Source organism: Rutidosis leptorrhynchoides, chromosome 1, assembly GCF_046630445.1.
Source record: "Rutidosis leptorrhynchoides isolate AG116_Rl617_1_P2 chromosome 1, CSIRO_AGI_Rlap_v1, whole genome shotgun sequence".
Taxonomy (NCBI): Eukaryota; Viridiplantae; Streptophyta; class Magnoliopsida; order Asterales; family Asteraceae; genus Rutidosis; species Rutidosis leptorrhynchoides.
The window spans coordinates 482,007,234-482,033,069 of record NC_092333.1 but is presented as its reverse complement, the minus strand read 5'-3'; the positions used below and the strand labels follow the sequence as shown (position 1 = coordinate 482,033,069).

At 29.8% G+C, this 25,836-nt stretch overlaps 1 non-coding gene across 1 annotated transcript; it reads left to right on the top strand.

Moving 5' to 3' along the window:
- Nucleotides 1-1,023: 1,023 nt before the first annotated feature.
- LOC139886891 (small nucleolar RNA R71) lies at nt 1,024-1,130 on the top strand. The gene has a single exon (XR_011772752.1). It is a non-coding gene; the product is annotated as a small nucleolar RNA R71 (small nucleolar RNA).
- Nucleotides 1,131-25,836: the final 24,706 nt, after the last annotated feature.

Genomic DNA, 25,836 nt, shown 5'->3' with positions numbered 1-25,836 from the left:
TTCTCTTTTCTCATTTTACTCGGGTAAGGAAGTGGTAGTTAGTATGGTTTAACATAAGGTTTAGCCTTAACTGTGTTATCTTCATTAACCTTTTCAACTACTGGTTCTGTTTCCTTATCTTGTTCAGATTGTGGTTCTTGTGGAGTAGGAATAGCTTCATTAGAAATTACAGGCATTTCAGGTGGTTTAAGTGTAATACCACTTCTCGTGGTAATGGCTTTTGCTGTTTCATTCCGGGGGTTAGCATTTGTATCACTAGGTAGACTTCCCGGTTTTCTTTCACCTATTAACCTTGCTAGGTTGCTCACTTCTTGTTCCAGATTTTGAATAGAAGCTTGTTGATTTCTAAATGCTTGAGCATTTTGTTCATTGGTTTGTTTCTGAGATGTGAAAAATTGAGTTTGAGATTCAACTACCTTTGACATCATATCTTCTAAATTTGGCTTTTTATCATCGGTTTGTGGTGGTTTGTTTTGAAAATTAGGTCTTTGCTGGTTGTAAGTATTGTTGGATACTTGTTGATTGCTAGGACCTTGTTGGTTATTGTATGGAACATTTCGGTTATAATTCTGGTTTTGATTGTAGATTGGTCTTGGCGGTTGATAATTATTCTGATAATTATTTCCAGGCCTTTGGTTTATGTATGAAACATTCTCCCTTTGTTCCATTGTTAGTTCAATACTGAGACAATCTTTTGTCAAATGTGGTCCTCCACACTGCTCACAACTAATTCGTAATGAGTGAATATCTTTAGTCATCTTTTCCATTCGTCTCTCGACATCATCTATCTTTGCGGAAATGGAATCTAAGTCATGGCTAGAATCAGCTCTAGCTGCTTTAGATGATCTGACGATATCTTTTTCTTGGTGCCACTCATGTGAGTGGGAAGCAGTGTTATCAATAATTTTGTAAGCATCAGCTGCTGTTTTCTTCATAATGGAACCACCAGCTGCTATATCGATGTCTTTCCTTATAGTGATGTCGCATCCTTGGTAGAATATTTGTACTATTTGACAAGTGTCTAAACCATGTTGCGGACATCCTCTCAATAACTTTTCAAATCTTGTCCATGCCTCATATAAAGTTTCATTTGGCTTTTGTGTGAACGTAACAATTTCTCCTTGAAGTCTTACGGCTTTAGATGCCGGAAAGAATTGTTTAAGAAATTTTTCAACTAAAACGTCCCATGTATCAAACGCCCCTTCAGGTAACGATTCTAACCAATCTTTGGCTTCTCCCTTTAAAGTCCGGGGAAATAACATGAGATATATCTGTTCATACTCAACTTCTCGAATTTTAAATAAAGTACAGATCCTATTAAAGGTACGAATATGTTCATTTGGATCTTCCTTTGGCGCACCACTAAATTGGCATTGATTTGTCACCATGTGTAGGATTTGTCCTTTGATTTCATAATCTGGCGCATTAATGTCAGGTTGAGTAATTGCGTGACCTTGGCCAGTGCGTTTAGCTCGCATTCGGTCTTTCATACTTAGAGGTTCTAGATTCTCCATAATTGAATTTGTTGAATCTGAATCACTATAGGATTCTGATTTAATGGTTGGTTCCTCAACAATCTCTGTTTGAATGATTGGTGGTTCCGGAGGAAAGATTAATGGTTCAGGATCTATGAATTGTCCCTGAATATTCTTCGGATTCTCAATTGTGAGGTCGGGTTAAAAAAATGGATTATCGGAAATTTGAATTGGAGTACTTGGTCGACTAGATGACGATTCTAAAGAAAAATCAACGGCGAAAATATTTGCTAGATGTCTTGATCGAGTTACAGGTGGTGAACGTACAAAAGGTGGTGAACGTTTTGCTCGGTGCATTCACTGAATATCCTATTAGTTATAAAAGATAAAAATTATATAAGTTATCAAATTAATAGACATTTCTGCTTTTGCTCACGTTTCGAATAGCCAATAGATGCAGCAGGGAGCCAGAACCCTTTAAATCGGAAGCTCACAACTCAGCCACTAACAAATCCAACTATTACTACGAAGCAGAAAATTTGGATGTCTATCAATTTAACCGCTTAAAATAATTTTTCGTTGAAATTTAAAGAAATTTTAGAGAATGAATAGAAAATTCTATGTCCTAAAAACTAGATCGGTGAGAAATAAGAAAGAAAAAGAGCGCGTCGAAAAATATCGAAAAATAAATGGTCGAAAAAATAATAATAAGAACGTAGCGCGTCGAAACTTAAAAAGGAACTAAAAACTAAGAATTAAAAGTTGCGTCTAAAAATATTAAAGCTTAAAAGAAAAACTATATCCCAAATGGCAATAACTTAAAAAGGTACTAAAATATATAAAACGGCGTCGTAAAATTCTAAAGCACCTAAATCTTAGTCTAAAGAAAAAGCACTTAAGGGATTTTACGGCAAAGCCTAAAAATCTAGAAATAAAAATAACTATGGCAAAAACTATGACTTAAAACTAAATACGAGCGAAAAATACAAATATTGCGCTAAAACAAATAAAAAGATACAAAATATAAAAATAAATTTAAAGTTGTAAAAAGTACAATTTTTATAAAAATATTATTTTTATATTATTTATTTTATAAAACTATTAATTTTTATATAATTTGTAAAACTAAATTAAAACTAAAAATACAAATTAATTAAATAACACTAAAACTAAATATTAAAATATGTAAAACCTAATTAGGGTTTTAAATTAATTATAATTAATAATAATACCGTAATGATTGTTGTTTTAAGGTCAAACTGGGCGTGTCAGGTACCCTCATGCGATCGCATGAAGTTTTGCCTTCGGGCTCATGCGATCGCATGAGCTAGGGTTTCGGGCCACACTTTGGGCTGCTACAGTACCGGGCCGAGTTTTTTTTTTCTTTCTATTTTTCTGAATTAATATTAAATAAAATATAAATAACTTATAATTTTAAAAACTAAAATAAAAATACTTTTATAAAATTTTTTAACAACTCTTAACAACTAAAATATAGATTTTGTTTTTCTTTTTATATTTTTAGTTTTTAATATTTAAAACGTATATTTCTTTTATACATAGAACTTAATAAAAACTTTAAATTTTTTTTTTTTTTAAATTTAGTGTTGCGCTTTCGGCGTTTTAGCTGTCCCCGGCAGCGGCGCTAAAAATACTTGATGTTTGCGAGGTGTACTAGGAAATAGTATTATTTTTACAACGAAATACTATAAAATACGATACAATTTTACACAAGATATTTATTTATTTATAGAATGGATATACCTAAACCTTGCTACAACACTTATAGGCAGTGTACCTAATCGTACAGTAGTGTAGTTTTTAGTAAGTCCGGTTCGTTCCACAGAGATCTTTTAAACAAGCTTAACGCTATATTTTTAACTTATATTTGTAAAAATACAAAAATATATATAAGCAATATTATTATTATTATAAAAGGGGGGTTTTTACCGTTTAATGACCGGTTTGTCAATTTTAAAACTTTAGTCGCAGTTAAAATCTAATGTAAAATATTAAATAAATAAAAGACTTAATTTAAAGCGTAAAGTAAATAACGATAATGAAATTGCGATAAATAAAAGTGCTATAAAATAAAATTGTGATAATTAAAAAGTACGATAATTAAAAGTGCAATTAAATACAATGACAATAAATAAAAGTGCAATAATTATAAGTGCAATTAAATATGAAATAAAAGGAATTATGCTTATTTAATCTTCCGTAATCATGATGTTTGACGTGTTGATTTTAGTTTATTCCCATGGGTTAATTGTCCTTTGTCCTGGATTATTCAATATGTCTGTCTGGTTTTTGTCCATAACAGTCCATCAGTCATAAATATAAAGTGCGAGTGTCCTCGTCAAATTATCCTTATATTCGAAGTCAAATATTCCAACTAATTGGGGACTTAAACTGTAACAAGGTCTTAATACTTTATTTAATAATTACACCAGGATATTGACTGCGTGTAACCCAAGGTTTTAATACTTTGTTAACAATTATGCCAAGTGTCCTTGTTCATAATTTCACCCCTGTTTTAATAAGTCTATTAACTATTAATCCATTCCCGTGTCCGGTTAAATGAACGATTATTCGTACATATAAATATCCCGCCCATCGTGTCCGATCGAGTGTATATGGTTATTTATAGGTACGTCCAATTGTAAATCTTTACATTAAATTAACAAACTATCATTTAGTTAAACAAATATAAAACCCATTATAGCCCATAGTCTAATTTCCACAAGTGTCGTTCTTTTGTCCAAACCCCAATTATGGTTCAAAGCCCAATTACCCAATCTTAATATTTTTAGCACAACATCATGATTACTTCGGTATTAAATAAGCATAATAATAACTTAGCTACGAGACATTAATTTAAAAATAACATTAACCATAACTTACAGTGATTAAAAATAGCGTAGCGTTACACGGACAGAATTTCGACTTACACCCTTAAAACATTCGCTAACATACTCTTATTATTAGAATTTAAAATTAAAATTAAAATTAAAATATAAATAAATATATATATATATATATATATATATATATATATATATATATATATATATATATATATATATATATGTTTACGTTGAGAGAAGGAAAGAAAAAGATGGATATATCGTTCACCAAACTGCGAATTTATAGGCATGTGGCCTCTCACCTACTGCCATGCGATCGCATGGAAAATGTGCTTCTAGGCCATGCGATCGCATAGCCACTTTTTCCAGCTCACAAGACTTTGTTTCTTTGTATGCCGACGGTTTTTATAAATAAATATAATATATAAATAATTATAAGAATTATTTAAATATTATATTATATTTATGTGCATAGTTGACTTGTAATTTTTAGTCCGTTGCGTCGAGCGTTGAGAGTTGACTTTGGTCCCGGTTCCGGATTTTCGAACGTCCTTGCGTATAATTTAATATCTTGTACTTTGCGTTTCGCGTCTTGTACTCTTGTAATTTTGAGACGTTTCTTATCAATAATTGGAACCACTTTGATTGTATTTTGTACTTTTGAGCTTTTTGGTCGTTTGCATCTTCAATTCGTCGAATCTGTCTTTTGTCTTCACCTTTTATTATTTAAACGAATATCACTTGTAAATAGAACAATTGCAACTAAAAGCTTGTCTTTCTTGAGGGATAATGCTATGAAATATATGTTCGTTTTTCCAACTTCATATTTTTCACATGGATTTCATGAAATTACATTTCCAAATAAATGTTAGTCATCCAAATTGGACTACCGTCCAACACAAATGCTTCATACAACCTATTTATTTAAAATGATGAGAACCACGTACCTCATGAGTATTTAAGATGATCAAATTGAAACACTTTAGAACTGGAGATGCTTTAAGGATCATGACAACTATATTGATAGTGTCGGCATCAAGTGATGTAGTAATCTCCAGTGTCTTCAGATTAGGTAAACATGCAGGGAAAACTCCATTTGGATCACGTGCAGCATCAACCCACTGTTATACAATAACCAAAATGAACGATTAAACTATAGCCCAAATATGAAAGCAACAAATCTCAGTAAGTTCAGAGCTCGATTATATAAAAGATAACAGAAATGATGAATTCAGCAAAGGAAAATAAGTATCTAACTCAGTAAAAAACAGGTTAAGAGACAAAGATTCCACATGAGAAATAGCTGCAAACAGATCAAAGATAATGTCTTCAAATGATTCAGGTGATGAGCTATGATCCATCCTAAGTTGAGGGCACAACACAGCTTTCTTCAAAGAGTCAACCTTAAAATCAAACATGTAAGCTATATGACCTGCATACTCCAAATAAACAAATTTTGGGTAATAGATATGAAGCACGTCGCAAAAGCCCCCATGACTATTCGCAATCTGTCTATCCCATACGATTTCCGATTATCAATTCGCAAAGTCTTCAGATTCGAACATAAAATAGTGAAATCCCTGATTTGGTAAATAACGCAGTCGTATAAACTTAAATCCTCAAGTAACTGACAACTTTTAAGAAAATTTTCTACTAAATCACTATAGTATAACTGCACAGAATTCAATTCAAGAACCTTAAGTGCCAAAAACCCTTTAAAGTTAGGCAAACATAGCGTATGATCAAACAAATACAATCTCAGCGCCACCAACGATTCACACATAACCATACAATGTGGCAACTCAACATCCTTAGACTTAGAATTAGGGCAAAACGTCAAGTCAAGAAACTTAACTTTACGCATAACAGCTGTGTGAATCCATCGCCATACGGTTGACTTAAAGTAATATTTATTAGTGTGATGACCCGGAAATTTCCGACCAAATTTGAACTTGATCTTTATATGATTTCGATACAATAAGTGAAGTATGTTAGGTTGAGTCTAAAAATTTTGAACTGTGTCATATATTCAATTACCCTTCGACTATTCCCGACGATTCACGAACCATTATGTGTAAGTAAATATGTAAATATATATATATATATATAAATATAAAAGTGTACATATAAACTTTAATCAATCGGAATTAAACATATAAAATAATAATCAATTAAGTATTTATATATAAATCTATATATGATATTATTACGAATTTATATGTATATGTGTGATTCTATTAATACTTATTGTGATATATAATAGTTAATAAATATTATTATATAATACAGTGTAAATTTGATATATTATTTGAAATTACAAGTAAATGATATATCAATACTATTATTATTGTTTTCATTATTATTACTAATGTTAATGTTAATATTGATATTAATAATTGTATTATTAATATCACTAATTCTAATATGAGATATAAAATAAATAAAGTTTTGATAAGTATAAGTTATTATATTATTATTATAATTATCATTAATATTAAAAGCATTATAACTAATATTATTTTGAGTATCACTAATAAGTTTATTATTATCATTTATATGATTATTATCATTATTAGTAATTAAAATTATCATTATTGTTAGTATTAATATTGTCATATTATTATTTGTCGTTTATTATTATTAGTCTTTATTAATAATGTTATTACTAATAATATTATTATTAGTATTATTAATTTATTTATATTAATAGTATTAATATAACTACACTAGTTAATTACCAAAATTTAAGAATTTGATATATATATATATATATATATATATATATATATATATATATATATATATATATATATATATATATATATATATATATATATATAACACATATATATAAAGATATATAAGATATACAGATATTTACATCTAAGTACATAGTCAGATATATGAATATGAGTTATATAAATAAATCTAGATAATTATGTATACAAATATATATATATATATGTGCATGTAAATACAATTAAATACAAATATAAATACAGATAAATTCGTAATTAAATCATAGGATCCAAATCTGTTTCAATTTGTCAATATAACTGCAGGTGACCGATTACCAGTACAGATTAGTTATACTTCAACATCAACTTTTATTTTTGATTTCCTGCATCACTTGTGATTCTTTGTCGATCAACAACTCTACAAAAATCAATCAACCATCTCATATTCTCTGCATACTAATATTGAAGAGAGTCACAAACACTTTCTCCAACACTACCTTATTCGATACAACCTCAAGTCATTTCGACCTTCGAACGCCTTAACTACCATCACCATGACTAATTACCTGTTGGGATTCTTGCTTGATTAAACCACATGTTACTTACCTCGATTAATAATGATCACCACTACGCCATCATCGAAACTATGCTGCTGCCTTCCTCTTATGTTCTGTTTCTGACCAAGGATACCGACAACCATCACCACCCTACAACCTCACTCTCTCTCTAACATCTCTCTCCTTCGCCATGATCAACCTGCTACTGTTCGCTGCTATATTAGTTACTGTTGTTGCTATTATACCGTTACTACTACAATAGCTGGATAAAGACTATGAAGATGCGTAATATTATATGGTATAGAAAGAGGAAGGTGAGCCTGTAATGCCTTATGACAATCGAAAAACCACTTAATACTTTAGAAATTTAAAAAGATTGAAGATTCTATATAGTGCACTAGAAGTTAATCAAGTGAGATGAGGTAGAGATCATGGCCGACACTTTCTCCACCCATTTGATATTTGTTTGTTAAAAATAAAAACATGTGATGCAGTGTATTATATAAATTAATATATGGGAGCCAATTCTAGCAACTATGATTATGGAAACATATCGTGAGTAAGTGGGGTCGGTACATAAAGATTAGTGTTAGAGGATCGAAATAGAACCCGAAGTCTGCTGCATTTATTCTGTTCGGTTTATTTTATTCCTCATCTGCTCGTGCTCTTTAACTACTTCACAAACAAAAGGGGTTGATAATTTATTTAATTTCCCCCTGGCAAAACCCCTTTTTAAGTTTCGTAAAATGCAACTCATTTAAATTTCATATTTAGCCGTGATATTTTGTTGCTGTCGAGCCATGTATCATTATATGTTGGGCCGAGATCTTGCTCTTTAGTTGGGCTCCCTGATAATGATAAAAACGAACATATATTTCATAGCATTATCCCTCAAGAAAGACAAGCTTTTAGTTGCAATTGTTCTATTTACAAGTGATATTCGTTTAAATAATAAAAGGTGAAGACAAAAGACAGATTCGACGAATTGAAGACGCAAACGACCAAAAAGCTCAAAAGTACAAAGTACAATCAAAGTGGTTCAAATTATTGATGAGAAACGTCTCAAAATTTCAAGAGTACAAGACGCAAAATGCAAAGTACAAGATATTAAATAGTACACAAGGACGTTCGAAAATCCGGAACCAAGACATGAACCAACTTTCAGTGCGCGATGCAACGGACCAAAAATTACAAGTCAACTATGCATAAGAATAAAATATAATATATAATTAATTATATATATTATTATATAATATAATTTTACGCAGCCCACGTTTTGGATCTAATATGTGAGCTGGTTTCCAGACATCCGCACTCACGGTACTTTTGTGAAGGATACCTCCGCACTCGCGGAGCTCTACAGTACAACGTGGGCCTATAAAAGGCATCGAATTCTGCACGAAAAAACACACCTTTTCCTAATTCATTCTCTCTATCTCACGTATATATATATATATTATAATTTTAATTTTAATTTTAATAATAATAAGGGTATGTTAGCGAATGTTGTAAGGGTGTAAGTCGAAATTCTGTCCGTGTAACGCTACGCTATTATCAATCATTGTAAGTTTTGTTCAACCTTTTTAAATTAATGTCTTGTAGCTAAGTTATTATTATGCTTATTTAAGCCAAAGTAATCGTGATGTTGGTCTAAATATTTAAGACGGGGTAATTGGGCTTTGGACCATAATTAGGGTTTGGACAAAAAGAACGACACTTGTGGAAATTAGACTATGGGCTATTAATGGGCTTTATATTTGTTTAATTAAATGATAGTTTGTTAATTTAATATAAAGATTTACAATTGGACGTACCTATAAATAACCACATACACTCGATCGGACACGATGGGCAGGATATTTATAAGTACTAATAATCGTTCATTTAACCGAACACGGGAATGGATTAATAGTTAATGGACTTATTAAAACAGGGGTGAATTATGTATAAGGACACTTGGCATAATTGTTAACAAAGTATTAAAACTTTGGGTTACACGCAGTCGATATCCTGATGTAATTATTAAACAAAGTATTAAGACCTTGTTACAGTTTAAGTCCCCAATTAGTTGGAATATTTGACTTCGGATATAAGGATAATTTGACGAGGACACTCGCACTTTATATTTATGACTGATGGACTGTTATGGACAAAAACCAGACGGACATATTGAATAATCCAGGACAAATGACAATTAACCCATGTTAATAAACTAAAATCAACACGTCAAACATCATGATTATGGAAGTTTAAATAAGCATAATTCCTTTATTTCATATTTAATTGCACTTTTAATTATCGCACTTTAATTTATTGTTATTTTAATTATCGCAATTTTATTTATTATCATTTTATTTATCGCACTATTATTTATCACAATTTCATTATCGTTATTTACTTTACGCTTAAAATTAAGTTATATTTATTTTTAATATTTTACATTAGGTTTTAACTGTGACTAAAGTTTTAAAATCGACAAATCGGTCATTAAACGGTAAAAACCCCTTTTATAATAATAATACTACTTATATATATTTATATATTTACAAATACAGTTTTAAAAATAAAGCGTTAAACTTGGCTAAGATCTCTGTGGAACGAACAGGACTTACTAAAAACTACACTACTGTACGATTAGGTACACTGCCTATAAGTGTTGTAGCAAGGTTTAGGTATATCCATTCTATAAATAAATAAATAACTTGTGTAAAATTGTATCATATTTAATAGTATTTTGTAGTAAAAATTAATACTATTTTGTATACACCTCTACGCACATCACTCCCGTGTGTTTTTTTTTTTTTTTTTGTTGGGCTTCAAATAAATTGGAACATTGGGCCATAGCAAACGTATAATTCTTCCTTAAAAATCAAGGTGTTATGGTGAACACGATTAAGATGTGAGAACAAAGATATGAATGATATTTTTACGATAATGATGATGTATATTCATGATGTTATGGCGATGATGATGGTACATGATATGAAATAAAGATAGTGATGATATAGATAATTGATGATGATGAAGTGGTGATGAAACTATGAAGTAGATGAAAATAGGAAGAGATAAGGATTTAAAATCCTATTTGTTTCAGAAAAATCAATGACAGCGTAATGGTTTAGGTTGTTATCGGGACGTCGCGGGTTCAACTCGGACTTGGGCATTATTTTAGGGCTACTTCCTTGAGGTAGTTATTTATCTATTTATTATTATTATTATTATTATTATTATTATTATTATTATTATTATTATTATTATTATTATTTTTATTATTATTATTATTAAAAGTATCATTATTATTATTTTGGCATCAATATTATCATTTTTATATTATCAATATTATTATCATGATAACTATTATTATTATTATTAATATTATTGTAAAATAAAACAACTTTTATTTATTATTATTATCAATATTATTTTTATCAAATAACTATTAGTTATATAACACTATATTTACTACACATCACATAACTATATTAATACTTTTATAATAAATATTAATAAATATAATTAATAAGGTTATTAATGAAAAACCTAATTAAAATAACAATTAAATCACTAATAATACATATATTTGTTCGATTACTATTATGTGTGTTAATATATATATATATATGTATATATATATATATATATATATATATATATATATATATATATATATATATATATATATATATATATATATATATATATATATATATATATAAATGATATAGGTTCGTGAATCCGAAGCCAACCCTATACTTGTTCAATGTCGTTATATGTATTTTTACTACAAAATACAGTTTGGTGAGTTTCATTACTCCCTTTTTAAATGCTTTTGCAATATATATTTTTGGGACTGAGAATACATGCGCTGCTTTTATAAATGTTTTACGAAATAGACACAAGTAATCGAAACTACATTATATGGTTGAATGATCGAAGCCGAATATGCCCCTTTTTTACTTGGTAACCTAAGAATTAGTAAACCAGTCTACTAATTGACACGAATCCTAAAGATAGATCTATTGGGCCTAACAAACCCCATCCATTGTAGCGGATGCTTTAGTACTTCGATGTTGTTTTATATCATGTCCGAAGGATTTCTCGGGATGATAGGGGATATTCTTATATACATCTTGTTAATGTCGGTTACCAGGTGTTCAATCCATATGAATGATTTTTGTCTCTATGCATGGGACGTATATTTATGAGAAATGAAAATGAAATTCTTGTGGTCTATTAAAATGATGGAAATGATTATTTATGTTAAACTAATGAATCACCAACCTTTTGGTTGACACTTTAAAGCATGTTTATTCTCAGGTATGAAAGAAATCTTTCGCTGTGTATTTGCTCACTTTAGAGACATTACTTGGAGTCATTCATAACATATTTCAAAAGACGTTGCATTCGAGTCGTTGAGTTCATCAAGATTAATATTAAGTCAATTATAGTTGGATATAATATGAAATGGTATGCATGCTGTCAACTTTCGATGAAATGAAAGTTTGTCTTTTAAAAACGAATGCAGTTTTTGTAAAATGTATCATATAGAGGTCAAATACCTCGCAATGGAATCATATTTTATCGTATTTGTCCTTATGGATTAGGACGGGTCACTTCAATTAGTACAATGTAAACGAAAAGTATCCATATCTAGGGTCTGGTTCAGTAACACCCAATACACGAACTGTTTAAATTTAGAGGGATCTAATCCTCGATGACAATCTATATCTAGAGATGTAATTGAAGTCCATAAATACCTCCATCGAGTCGACAAAATGCTGGTACGGATAACTTGCGGGAAAGGATTGAGTGGAGAATAGGATCTGGCAAGTTACTGATCCTATCGACGCCATTATTGAGTTTTGATGGCTCTGTTTGCTTGGATTTCTTCATTGGTTTCAGAAAAGTAAACAGATGATGTTAGAATTACAACAGGGACATTTCGTCGAACAGTTTGTGAGCATCAGCTAATAGTAGAGCTTCATTAAAAAGAGAAAGGGTGAAGTCGTGAAGAGAACCCGAAGCGAACGAAAAACAAATCCCTAACCAGTCAGGTGAATCAGCAGGGTCTAATTCAGGTTTCGGGTTAATGGAGCCCATACCTAAACTTATTACCCGGTAACCAATCGATTATCTAGAAAACCTTTTCATATACGGAGTAGTATTCGTATCGAGTCCCAAATATAATTTGTAGGTGATGCTATTAATATTTTTTTTCTTATTAGAGCACTAGGAGTCGGATCAAAATCCCGCCGTTACAAGGATTTAATGATGGGGACGGTGGAAATCACCACTCCGCCCCGCCGTTAAATCGGCATTAAATGCATTTCACGGTGGCCACCGTTATGTAGGCAACGGTGTAAAATACTTGTGTTTCCCTTTTTTTTTCTTTTTCTTTGTATTATCCTTGTTTTTTTTCTTTTCTTTCACTATTTTTGGTTGCAGGTATTTTGAAGATGAAGAGAGGTTGGGGATGACGAAGGACGGGGGCGCTGGTACGGTACAGATTATATAGAATTTTTATGATGTTTGATTAGGTTTAAATTGATTAGATGGGCCAAAAAAATTATATCCAATGTAAAATGGGCCGAATTTTTATAGATTTTGGGCCATTGTTATTTAATAACAAATAAATTGTGTTAACTAAATATATATATTTTGGATCATTTTTATATTTTTATCTATATTTTTATCGTATATATTTTTGTTATTAATTTAAGTATTGTATTTGTTTTTATATTTTAAATAATATTTAAGCAAAATAATCAATAAAAAATCAAATAGTAAATGATTTAACACTGAGATTTAACAGTGAACCATTTCCCCTGTTTTGGCCTCAGTGTTAAATCCAGTGTTAAATTTAACACTGAGATTTAACACCGAACGACTCCCTGTACTCTTAGGTATATCATATTAAAACGTTGTTTTTACAACTCATGGAGTATTATTACAATAGTTATATCAGCCCAACAATGAGATGTCGTTTTGTTTTACTAATGTGGTTTTAACTTAGGGCAAAGATAATCATTTTCTACTGTTCATACCGACCATTTTTTATAATCTATAAAAAAAATCCTCTTCACCAAAAATATTACACCTCCATCGCTACGCGGACATCATCCCATCCACCATTGATACCACCACCGTCGCCGTAGAGACAAATACCATTGTCGCTGCTAACGCTACCCGCACCGCCGCAGCTACCGTCTCCACCTCCACCATATTTTACTTTTTTAAATTGGCGTTCTTCAGAGAAAAAAACTAAGGTTTTTTGTTGCTGATTGACGTCGTCTGCTGCATGTTCTTCATCTGTGTAACTCAAGTATGTTCTTTCTTTTTCCTTGATTTGTTGATTTTCGTGAATTTTAGGGTTTATAACGATTTCTATACCTTCTGAAATTAAAACCTTATGTTCTAAAGCGATTCAAGGTTCTTCTGTAAAATGTTCTTTGAAGCAATTGAAAGGACGATTTAGAGGTTTAATCGTTTGATTTAACCCCTTTTTCTTTTGAAGATACAGATTCGATTGATATTTGGGTTTCCATCTGCTTTATACATGTATTTTCTCGACAAAGTCTAAACATCTTTATTTTTGTATGAAATCAGTGTAGACTTATTCAGTTTTGAAATTGCCTTATTGCTTAGAATCTGTATGCAAGTATCAACAATAAAAAGTATATTTCAATTGGCAATTGAGTATGCTTTGCTTTGATTGAGTTGTCCATGCATTTTTTAAGCTTTATGGATATTTATTTGCCAATTATTAGTTTAACTACACATAATGGATAAAATTCGCCAATTGGGTAATTCGAGACTGTTAATTTCTCTACGTGAGGTGTTCTGTTTGATTTTATTTTGATAAAAAGTTGCTACTTTATCCACTTTCACCAATTGGGTCATTCAAGATTATCAATTTCTCTTCATTGGGTGCTCTGTTTGATTGTCTTTGGCTTTAGCATAAATTATGTTTAATCTTGGTTACTATAAAGATGAGATTTAATTTAAGTTTGTTTACAGCAAGTGCAAGAAAGCTTTGTTTGGAGCTCTCAGGAATGTCAAATCTGGTAAGCTTCATAACTTAAGTTAATTTTCAATATCAATTTTTCATGTCAGTTTATATTCATGTATTGAAAATAACAACTTTAGGAACATGAAGGGTTGATGTAATTCTATATGTTAAGGTAAATGACCATTTAAAGTTGAACTTAGATAATTATAATATATGAATGTTCACTTCAAATATACTATCTTCATAACATTAATATATATGTTCATACAATTAGAGTTGCAACTTTGAATATGCTATATTTGTAGGATTAATATTAATATGCATAAGCTCATATACTTTTGTAAGTGTGTTCATAATGAGTTTCATATTTCATGCTAATTTGCTTAGACTGAATTCTGAGCAGCTAATAAGCTGAAATTTATTTATATATACCTTCTAATCTTACAAACACGTGTTCCGATTTCCTATTCTTAACTTTTGAATCACACATTTGTTGTAGGTCACTACCGATGAGCTTTGCATGAACCTCAAGAAAATGGACAAGAAAGACATTGAAGAATGATGCAAACAAGTTTTTACATAAAGTTGCTTTTCACCGTTTCATTTGTTTAATTCTTTTTTTTTATGTGTGTAACCATTAATGTGAAACAGTTAAGGTCGTGGATCGAATTAAGCACAAACTTGATGGAGAAACTGCAAGAGGGGTTAACAAGCTATTTTAAAGGTTTCGAATGCAAATTAGAGTTTAAAACTTTGAATCCTAGCACTGCACTGTATATTTGTGGTGCGATGTTGCTACTGCTACCATTGTCATAGCTGCTGGGGCTGATGCCACTACCGATAATGATGTTTGGTATTTTTGTCATTGCCTCAACAAATTTGTAACTTTTGTGTCTTAACAACTGCCTTAATTGTCGTGCTTTGCAGATTATATATAGCTTCAATAGTATATCTGTTAACAGCCTATCGGATGCAAATTCCCCGTTAAATTGCAGCAACGCGCAATCCGGACCTCTTTCTAGTTACAAGAATAAACTTTAAAAAATACTAAATCCTAAAATAGTTTGCATATCATTAGACCATTTATAATGGTTATTTATATATTTATCATGGATTCTATATCATTAGTTTCGAGTTGATCAGTTTATTAATTTGAAAATTGTTAGAATTGTTGTAATACATGTTGTACTAAATAGTTTCAAGATCATAAGTTCTATATCATTAGTTTCAAGTTCTAGATCATAAGTTCATAGTTCTAGTTCTGGTTCATATAGTTCTAGATGCAAATATATATTCATATATAGGTATAGATATATCATATATTTCTTATTCAATATCATTGTACAATGTACATATTCAGTTCAACCTTCATTGTACAAATTCGATTCAGGTTCAATCTTAACACAACATGAATTAACAGATGCTGGTTCATAACAAACAACAGGTAAGAAAAAAAAGAGAAAGAAAGAGTTACCTCTGATCGGTTTCTTGTTAATTGTTGTAATTGTTATCACCGTGATGAAAGAATGAACGATGAATGAATAATGAATGAAGATATATTCAGAACAATAGACGGTGTATTTATAGATTTTATTATAGAGCAATAACGATGAATGAAGATATATTGTTGTAATCGTATTTTCTAGGACTCATTACACATACTTAGTTGAGACGACCCGTCCCAATCCATAAGGACGAATACAATAACATATGATTACATCGCGATGTACTTGACCTCTATATGAAACATTTTACAAACATTGTATTCGTTTTAAAAGACAAACTTTCATTTCATCGTAAGTTGACAGGCATGCATACCATTTCATAGTATATCTAAACTACTCAATGACTCGAATGCAACGTCTTTTGAAATATGTCATGAATGACTCCAAATAATATCTCTAAGATGAGCAAATGCACAGCGGAAGATTTCTCTCGTACCTGAGAATAAACATGCTTTCAAGTGTCAACTAAAAGGTTGGTGAGTTCATTAGTTTATCATAACAATCATTTCCATTATTTTAATAGACCACAAGATTTCTATTTCGATTTCTAATAAATATACGTCCCATACATAGAGACAAAAATCATTCATATGGATTGAACACCTGGTAACCGACATTAACAAGATGTATATAAGAATATCCCCTATCATTCTGGGACATCCATCGGACATGATAAAAATGAATTCGAAGTACTAAAGCATCCGGTAATTTGGATGGGGTTTGTTAGGCCCAATAGATCTATCCTTAGAATTCGCGTCAATTAGGGGTGCACTAATTCTCAAAATTAGTGATGTTCCCTAATTCTTAGACTACCATGCAAAAAGGAGCATATTCGGCTTCGATCATTCAACCATATAATGTAGTTTCGATTACTTGTGTCTATTTCGTAAAACATTTAAAAAGCGCATGTATTTTCAGTCCCAAAAATTATATATTGCAAAAGCATTTAAAAGGGGAGTAAATGAAACTCACTATACTGTATTTTGTAGTAAAAATACATATGACGTCATTGAACAAGTATAGGGTTGGCCTCGGATTCACGAACCTATATTATTCATATATATGTTAATACACATTGTGACGACCCGGAGATTTTCGACCAAATTTAAACTTAACCTTTATATGTTTCCGACACGATAAGCAAAGTTTGTAATGTTGAGTCTCGAAAACTTTGGAACAGTTACATGAATGCATTTGTCCTTTTGACCATTCCCGACGATTCACGAACAATTAATTGTAAATAGATATGTGTGTATTTATATATAAATAATAATTCGAAATATAATTTGAAGTATTATATGTTGTTGCTATTAAAAATTATTAAAATAAAAAAATAGGATATTATAATAATTATTATTTAAAATATATCTCTATATATAAATAAAGTATATTAAAAATAAATATTAAATGATTGTAATACTCGTTTGATGTTTCGATTAATATTATGCAAGTAAATTCAAACTTATGTAATTTTAAAATAAACGGTGAGACGAAAATGAGTTCTATAAATTTTAGGCTTATTAAAAATGTATTGAGGAACTATTTGTTAAGTTTTAACACTTTTTATATTTTACTCATAAATGAGAGGGACAGTTGATGTAATTTTTATTTAATAGTTAATGACCAAACTTTATACCATAATGACCTAAATAAATAAAGATACTTAAATTAAAATTTTAGATTTTTTTCGAAGATTTTTATTCGCCCCTGTTTTCAAATAGTGCACGACACACGGGCCGTGAAGAAGTGTCGGTAGAAAGAAACAACTAAGGCGGCTAAGGAAGTTCACATGTGTTAAATTTTCTTCTTTGGCTATTAATTAATACTAATACTATATTATTGTTATTAATTAATTATTATTATAATTATATAAGAATTGTATACATATGGAAGTATGCAGAGATTTGAGAACCCACTATATTACAACACTCACCATCATCATCCTTGTAAAACTGCAACCCATCAAACCCATTTCATTAAGTAGTCGACTACTACTTCTACATTCTGATTTGGATTATTTCTATTAGTAACTGTAATACACTCATACATATACACTTGTTAAACGTGAACTACGACAACTATCATCGAGCTTACAACAACATCGGCCACTACCGTGAACTATCACCATCGTAAGACCACCACATCCATCTTTCTTATTCATCACCACCACAAACCCATAACCACCTTATACCACCTTCTAACGTGGCTTGATCACCATGACAACCTCCACCCTATCCGCCTCACCGTTGATCCACTACCCGGCCAATCATAACCATCGGCCACCATAACCCAACACATCTATCTCTCTTACTCTCTATCTTTCTTCTCTATCCCTTTTCTGTTTACAACTATACGAAACCACCACCTTCCATTAAAACCGCCACCATCAATCACCACCTTCAATCACCACCTTCAACCACCTTAATCACGCTCTCCATCACCGCCATCTACCACCTGTAACCATCACCAACAGCCCACTTGTTCTGGTTCTATTTAAACTGGAAACCGTCACCATGGAAAACCCCATTTAAACTGCGGCTGCAAATGTTTCTATTTCTATTCGACCTGTTAAATTACTACCGTAAACCGCTTACCATTGTTTCTGTCCGAACACAACCTTAAACGAAATTACTGTTTTCATTACTAGTTATTCGAAACCCATATAATAAAGATGATGAGTGAGGAATATAAACGAAGATGATGATGCACGACCGTACACGATGATGATGATGTTAGATGTCATGATGATGATCGAAATAATGATGAGCTGTGAAGATAGTGATGATGTAGGATGATGAGGTTGAAGGCGACGATGATGATCGGTTTGTATATCTTCATTTCTTCTGGATCCTATATTGTTAAAGCCCATTTAGGTGAGAAGCCCATCAATGATTATTTTAGGCCAAGTATTAAATTATGGCCCAACAAGAAAGTGTTAGAACTAAGGCTTAATCAATCTGTTGCATTACTTCATTTTTTTTTTTAAAGCCATGATCAAATGGTGATAAAATTAATGGCGATATGATACATGAATTGATATGTATAATGGCAATGTTGATGATGTAGTGATGAAATACCGCGAATGTTATTGTTGATAATCGTATGGTCATGATTGATGATGATGATGATTAAAATGATGATTGTAAGGTGATTAAGAAAATGAATCAAACAGAAAATGGGTAAATAAATATTAGGTTCGAATTATTTCAGAAAATATGAATTGGAGGAATGGTTAAGGTGTTCTTGGTATGAGCGAGAGGTCTTCGGTTCGAGCCTGAGCGATGACCATTTTTTTTGGAGATTATTACTTTAAAGGTAGTTTCTATTATTCTTATTATTATTATTATTATTAATATTATCATTATTATTATTATTATAGTCATGGTTATGAATAAATAGAACTAATTAGTAATAAGGGTGATGATTATATATATATATATATATATATATATATATATATATATATATATATATATATATATATATATATATATATAGATTATAAATACAAATATGAATATAAAGTTGATTAAACTAGTAAATTAAGTGATACAATTTAAAATGAAATATTATTACTATTAATATCATTATATTATTATCATTATTATTATTACCATTAGTAGTAAAACTGTTATCTTATAGTAGTATTATTATCGGTATTATTATTATGACCATTATTACTAAAAATATTATTATTATAAGTGTCATTATTGTTAATATATTATTATTATTATCATTATTATTACTACTACAAATAAAATGATTAGTATTATATCAAAATTAGTATTTTCAATATTAAAACTAATTATTATCATTATTAACACCATTTTAGTATTATTAAGGTCATTATTTTTAATAAACCAAAAGTTATTTATATGAAAATATATCAAATACATATATAAAAACTATATAAATATTACATTACTATTTTAAATATGTAATATATAATTAATATATATATAAACGGGTTTGATTATTATCACATGTTAATTATATGTGTTAATGTATATATATATATAAAAATAATATAGGTTCGTGAATCCGAGGCCAACCCTGCATTGTTCAGTTTCGTCATATGTATTTTTACTATAAAATACGATATGGTGAGTTCATTTGATTCCCTTTTACTCTTTACATTTTTGGAACTGAGAATACATGCGCTACTTTTACAACTACTTTATTAAATGCTTTTGAAATACATTTTGAACTACGAATACATGAAATGCTTTTATAAATGTTTGACGAGATAGACACAAGCAAAACATTCTTCGAATGAATTATGTGGACGTGATAATTACCACCATTGAATTATGTGGACGTGATAATTGCCACAATTGATATGAATATTTTTCCCCTGATTATTATTGCTTAGTAACCTAAGAATTAGGGAACATCACTAATTTTGAGAATTAGTGCACGCCTAATTGACGCGAATCCTAAAGGTAGCTACCGAGTTTAACACCCCCACCCAGAATGTTCACTAGACGAAAGGGCTAGTGGGCGTGGTGTTTAGTACTTCGAAGTTTATATGATTATTATACAGACGAGATGTTCTGTTTTGGGGATATTATTTATGCGCATTATATGTTAAGGTCGGTTACCAAGCCAAGAAATGAAAGTAATGAAAAGTGAATGTTATGTATCGAGAGAATGATTTTATACACAGGTCATGTGTATGTTATTTTTGTGCACAAGATATGTGTACGGTTACTAAGATTTATGAAATATGATTTCGTACACGAGTAAGGTGTACTGTATTTAAAAGATATCGCATGTACATTACAGGTGGGTGTAGGATTCGGGCCCATTTGTACCATGCAGGATTTAAATCTTGTGGTCTATCAAAATGATGAATTTTATTGTTTTATGATAAACCTATGAACTCACTAACCTTTTGGTTGACACTTGAAAGCATGTTTATTCTCAGGTATGAAAGAAATCTTCCGCTGTGCATTTGCTCATTGTAAGGACATTATTTGGAGTCAATCATTGCAATGGAACCAGATGTTGGTAACTTCGTCCAGATGGATTAGGACGGTGTATGACACACATAATCGTAATCGAGCAGATTTATATATTACTAGTGATATAAATGTTATAGTAATAATTTATATGTTTATATATTAATATCATAGTATTTACATATTAAAAATTTTGGTTATATAATATTTATTATATCATTACATTAATAATTTTAATAACTAATATTTATATTTAAATTATCATAATACATTTATTAATATAAATGTAGTAAGTACCTGTTAAAATGTTTTTAATACATAATTTATATCAATATGTTTAAATATTCAAAGTTTTTAATATGTTAACATTTTAAGTAAATACAATTTATATAGTTATATGAAAACGTAATATATCATATTATTAATAAATATTTATATACTTGTTAATATGTCATTTAAAAATATATGCGTATGTATATATATATATATATATATATATATATATATATATATATATAGTAATATGTCATTTAAAAATATATGCTTATATACATATATATATATATATATATATATATATATATATATATATACATATATATATATATATATATATATATATATATATATATATATATACAGAAAATTATAATCAATATATATATTGTATTTATTACTATATTTATATATAACAAGTTATATACTTATTTTCCATTAAAACCATATTCATAGAGTTTACTTATTCGTATATGCATCGTTTTAAATACAATTTTTACATCATTACGTATCTATACTTCTACGTATATCGTATTAGCATTTATTATACATATCGTGGTTATATCCATAGTATTATCTTAATATATCATAACTTTAATCATACTTAATACAATCACAATCATATATTATCTTATACTTATTTTAGTAATCATGATAATTATAATAACAATAATAATAATAATAATAATAATAATAATAATAATAATAATAATAATAATAATAATAATAATAATAATAATAATAATAATAATAATAATAATAATAATAATATTTATAATGCTCAAATGCTAATACTTAATAATAACTAATTGTTAATAATAATAATCATTTTGATTATATAACAATAACAATAAGTAATAATAATAATAATAATAATAATAATAATAATAATAATAATAATAATAATAATAATAATAATAATAATGATCATAATAACAATAATAATAAGAATAATAATAATAAAAGAAATCATGAAAATTAAGTAACTGAAAGGACTCGTTCATATATATTATAAACGATTCACAATAGTTGATTACATCGCGAGGTACTTGACCTCTATATGATACATTTACAAAAATTTCATTCGTTTTTAAAATACAAACTTTCATTACATCGAAAGTTGACAGGCATGCATACCATTTCAGAATATATTCAATCTATAATTGACTTAATAATAATCTTGATAAACTCAATGACTCGAATGCAACGTCTTTTGAAATATGTCATGAATGACTCCAAATAATATCTCTAAAATGAGCAAATGCACAGCGGAAGATTTCTTTCATACCTGAGAATAAACATGCTTTAAAGTATCAACCAAAAGGTTGGTGAGTTCATTAGTTTATCATAATCAATCATTTTCATCATTTTAATAGACCATAAGATTTTTATTTCCATTTCTCCTAAATATACGTCCCATGCATAGAGACAAAAATAATCATTCATATGGATTGAACACCTAATAATCGACATTAACAAGATGCATATAAGAATATCACCATCATTCCGGGACACCCATCGGACATGATAAAAAACATCGAAGTACTAAAGCATCCGCTACAACAGATGGGGTTTGTTGGGCCCAATAGATCTACCTTTAGGATTCGCGTCAATTAGGGGTGCACTAATTCTCAAAATTAGTGATGTTCCCTACTTCTTAGATTACCAGGCTAAAAGGGGCATATTCGGCTTCGATCCATTCAACCATATAATGTAGTTTCGATTAGTTATGTCTATTTCGTAAAACATTTATAAAAGCACATGTATTCTCAGTCCCAAAAATAAATATTGCAAAAGCATTTAAAAAGGGAGTAATGAAACTCACATATTGTATTTTGTAGTAAAAATATATATGACGACATTGAACAAGTGTGGGTTGACCTCGGATTCACGATCCGATATCAATTATGTATATTAACACATATAATAATAACTAACAGTTTATTAATAATTTACATATCATATTACTAAATAAGTTATATTTATCCTATATACTTTAAGTAGTAAATATTTATTTCTATAATGCATTTATTAACATTAATAGAGTAAATATTTATTAAAGTAGTTTAATAATATAATTTTTATCATTTATCATAATATATTAAAATAGAAATTTATTTCAAGATTTATATGTGATAAGAATATATATATTTACATTATTAATATATTTTATATATAGCTTACTTAATATCATCTTAACAATAAAAATTTAGTAGTGTGTAATATTAATATATTTGTAATGTATTTTTGTAAAATAATATTTATTTGTAATAATAACAATAATAGTGATAATAATGATGATAGTAATAATAATAGGAGTAATAATAAATACTACCTCACAAGAAAAGCTCCAAAAAATAATTGCCCATGCCCGTGCTCGAACCCGCGACCTCCCGCTAACCCGATAACATTCTTAGCCGTTCCTCTGTTGCTTACTTTTCTGAACTCTCACGGACCTAATATCTATATAATCCATCTTATTTTTGTGCTCTTTTCCTTCTTAATCTTTAAACCCTTATATTTATATCTTCATCATCTATATTCGTAACTATTATCTTCCTACTTCGTTATACCATTCTTTAACCATCATCATCATAACTCATGATCATCATATACAATATCATCCGTATATCCTATACATCACCCTCATCATCACTATTCATAATCATCTTTAATCTAACTATCATCATAAACCATTCTCATCATCATTCTAATTGTTGCTTCCATTTATCATCATTTTTGTAAGCCATCTAAAATGGGGTTTTGACCCAATATGAAATTGAAAACATTGTAGTCCATTAACGGCCCACTTGGCTAGTCCCATTAATATGTTCTAGACTGAAACCAGGATAGGAATTGTGATTCAACATAATAATAATCTCTATCTTTATTATATTCGCATATGGAACCCAAAAGCAGAAACATTACTTTATTAACTTTGCCCCAATTCAACGTATTCTTCATCACTCATGGGTCCTCAAAATCGTCTATCACCAATCTTAATCTCCCTGGTCAAATTTCGGTCCCTCACAAAAGAAAGCATATCCCACTTATCACAATCAAGCCACTAGCCTTCATGCATAAAAAATAAATCGACTAGCTGTATAAAAAAAATATAATTCGGTTCTTTTCATTCCCATTTTAATATTCAACTAGTGGGATGAATGTGGGGTTTGTTTGAGTTATAATGGTTGGCCGTGCTGTACTTTGAAATTAGGATCCAAGAAAATCCCATTGTTCACTTTATTGTTTCATTATTATTTATATTATTCATCTATTTCCAGCCACAATCATCGTGTATCATCTCCTCTTTTTTCTCTTGTTTAATTATTCTTCTAAAATCCATCTTTCACAGCTCCTTTTTAGAAAACTGTATAGTAACAGAAACTGTTCGGCTGCATCAGCAGGTTTTTAGCTTCGAGAAAGAAGGAAAAGAAGGTAAATAACTATATGGTGGCGGATGTGAGTGGTGCGAGGTACTTGGTGGTGGTTTGGGTGGTTTTAAGGTTGTAGGGTGGCGTTTACTAATACGAAATAGAAATTTAGTTTAATGGTTAATAGTTGTGGTGGTCTTAAAGTTCACAAGAAATTAAGATGGTGAGGGGGAGAGAGAGGTGGTTAGAGAGATACAAGGTGGTGATGATCGATGCTTCGGTTAAGGTGGTCAAGGATGGTGATTTTTGTTTAAACTATAGTAGTAATATAAGCGATGGTGGTGGGTTGGTAGTCATGGGTTTGGTGGTAGTGAAGTCGTGGAGTTAGTGGTTCAATGATAGTAGTCTGATGGTGATCGATCATGGTGGTGGAAATGGCGATGTGGTGTTTGTTCTCGGGTGTTCCATGGTGGCAAGTGAAGCTCGTAAAAGTGAGTTTGGGTTCAAGAAGAATGAGCAAGGTTGATGGTTCGATAAGGAGCTCGAAGGTGTCCAAGATTTAGTGATGACAATGATGACTTGATTTTTCGATGAAGATAATTGATGATGATTGAAATGGTGTGAGGTGGATAGGTGAAATCAAGTGAGTGTTAATTTCTGCTTTTAATTTCAATTCCATTATGAAGATAGAATTATATATATAATTTGTAATCGAATATTTGATGCAGTACACTTGATTGTTTGTATTGTAATTTGATTTGGACGTATAATAAAATTTGAGGCAGAATTATGCAGTACAAGATTCGAAGGACAATTGTGAAGTCGACATATAACAGAAAGCAGATAGGGTTCCTCAAACAAGAAGAAGAAACAAGAAAAGAAATAAATCAGATAATGACCTGTAACAAAATTCGTACATTCTTCTGTTACTGATTTCTATCAAATTTTTGTTTTGTTCTTGTGATTGAATCTTTATTGGCACTAGATTAGAGTCCGGAGATCAAATTACTTACTGTAGGATTGTAACTTGAAACCGATTTTGCTTCCGTGTTTGTTTTATTCCTTATTCAATTA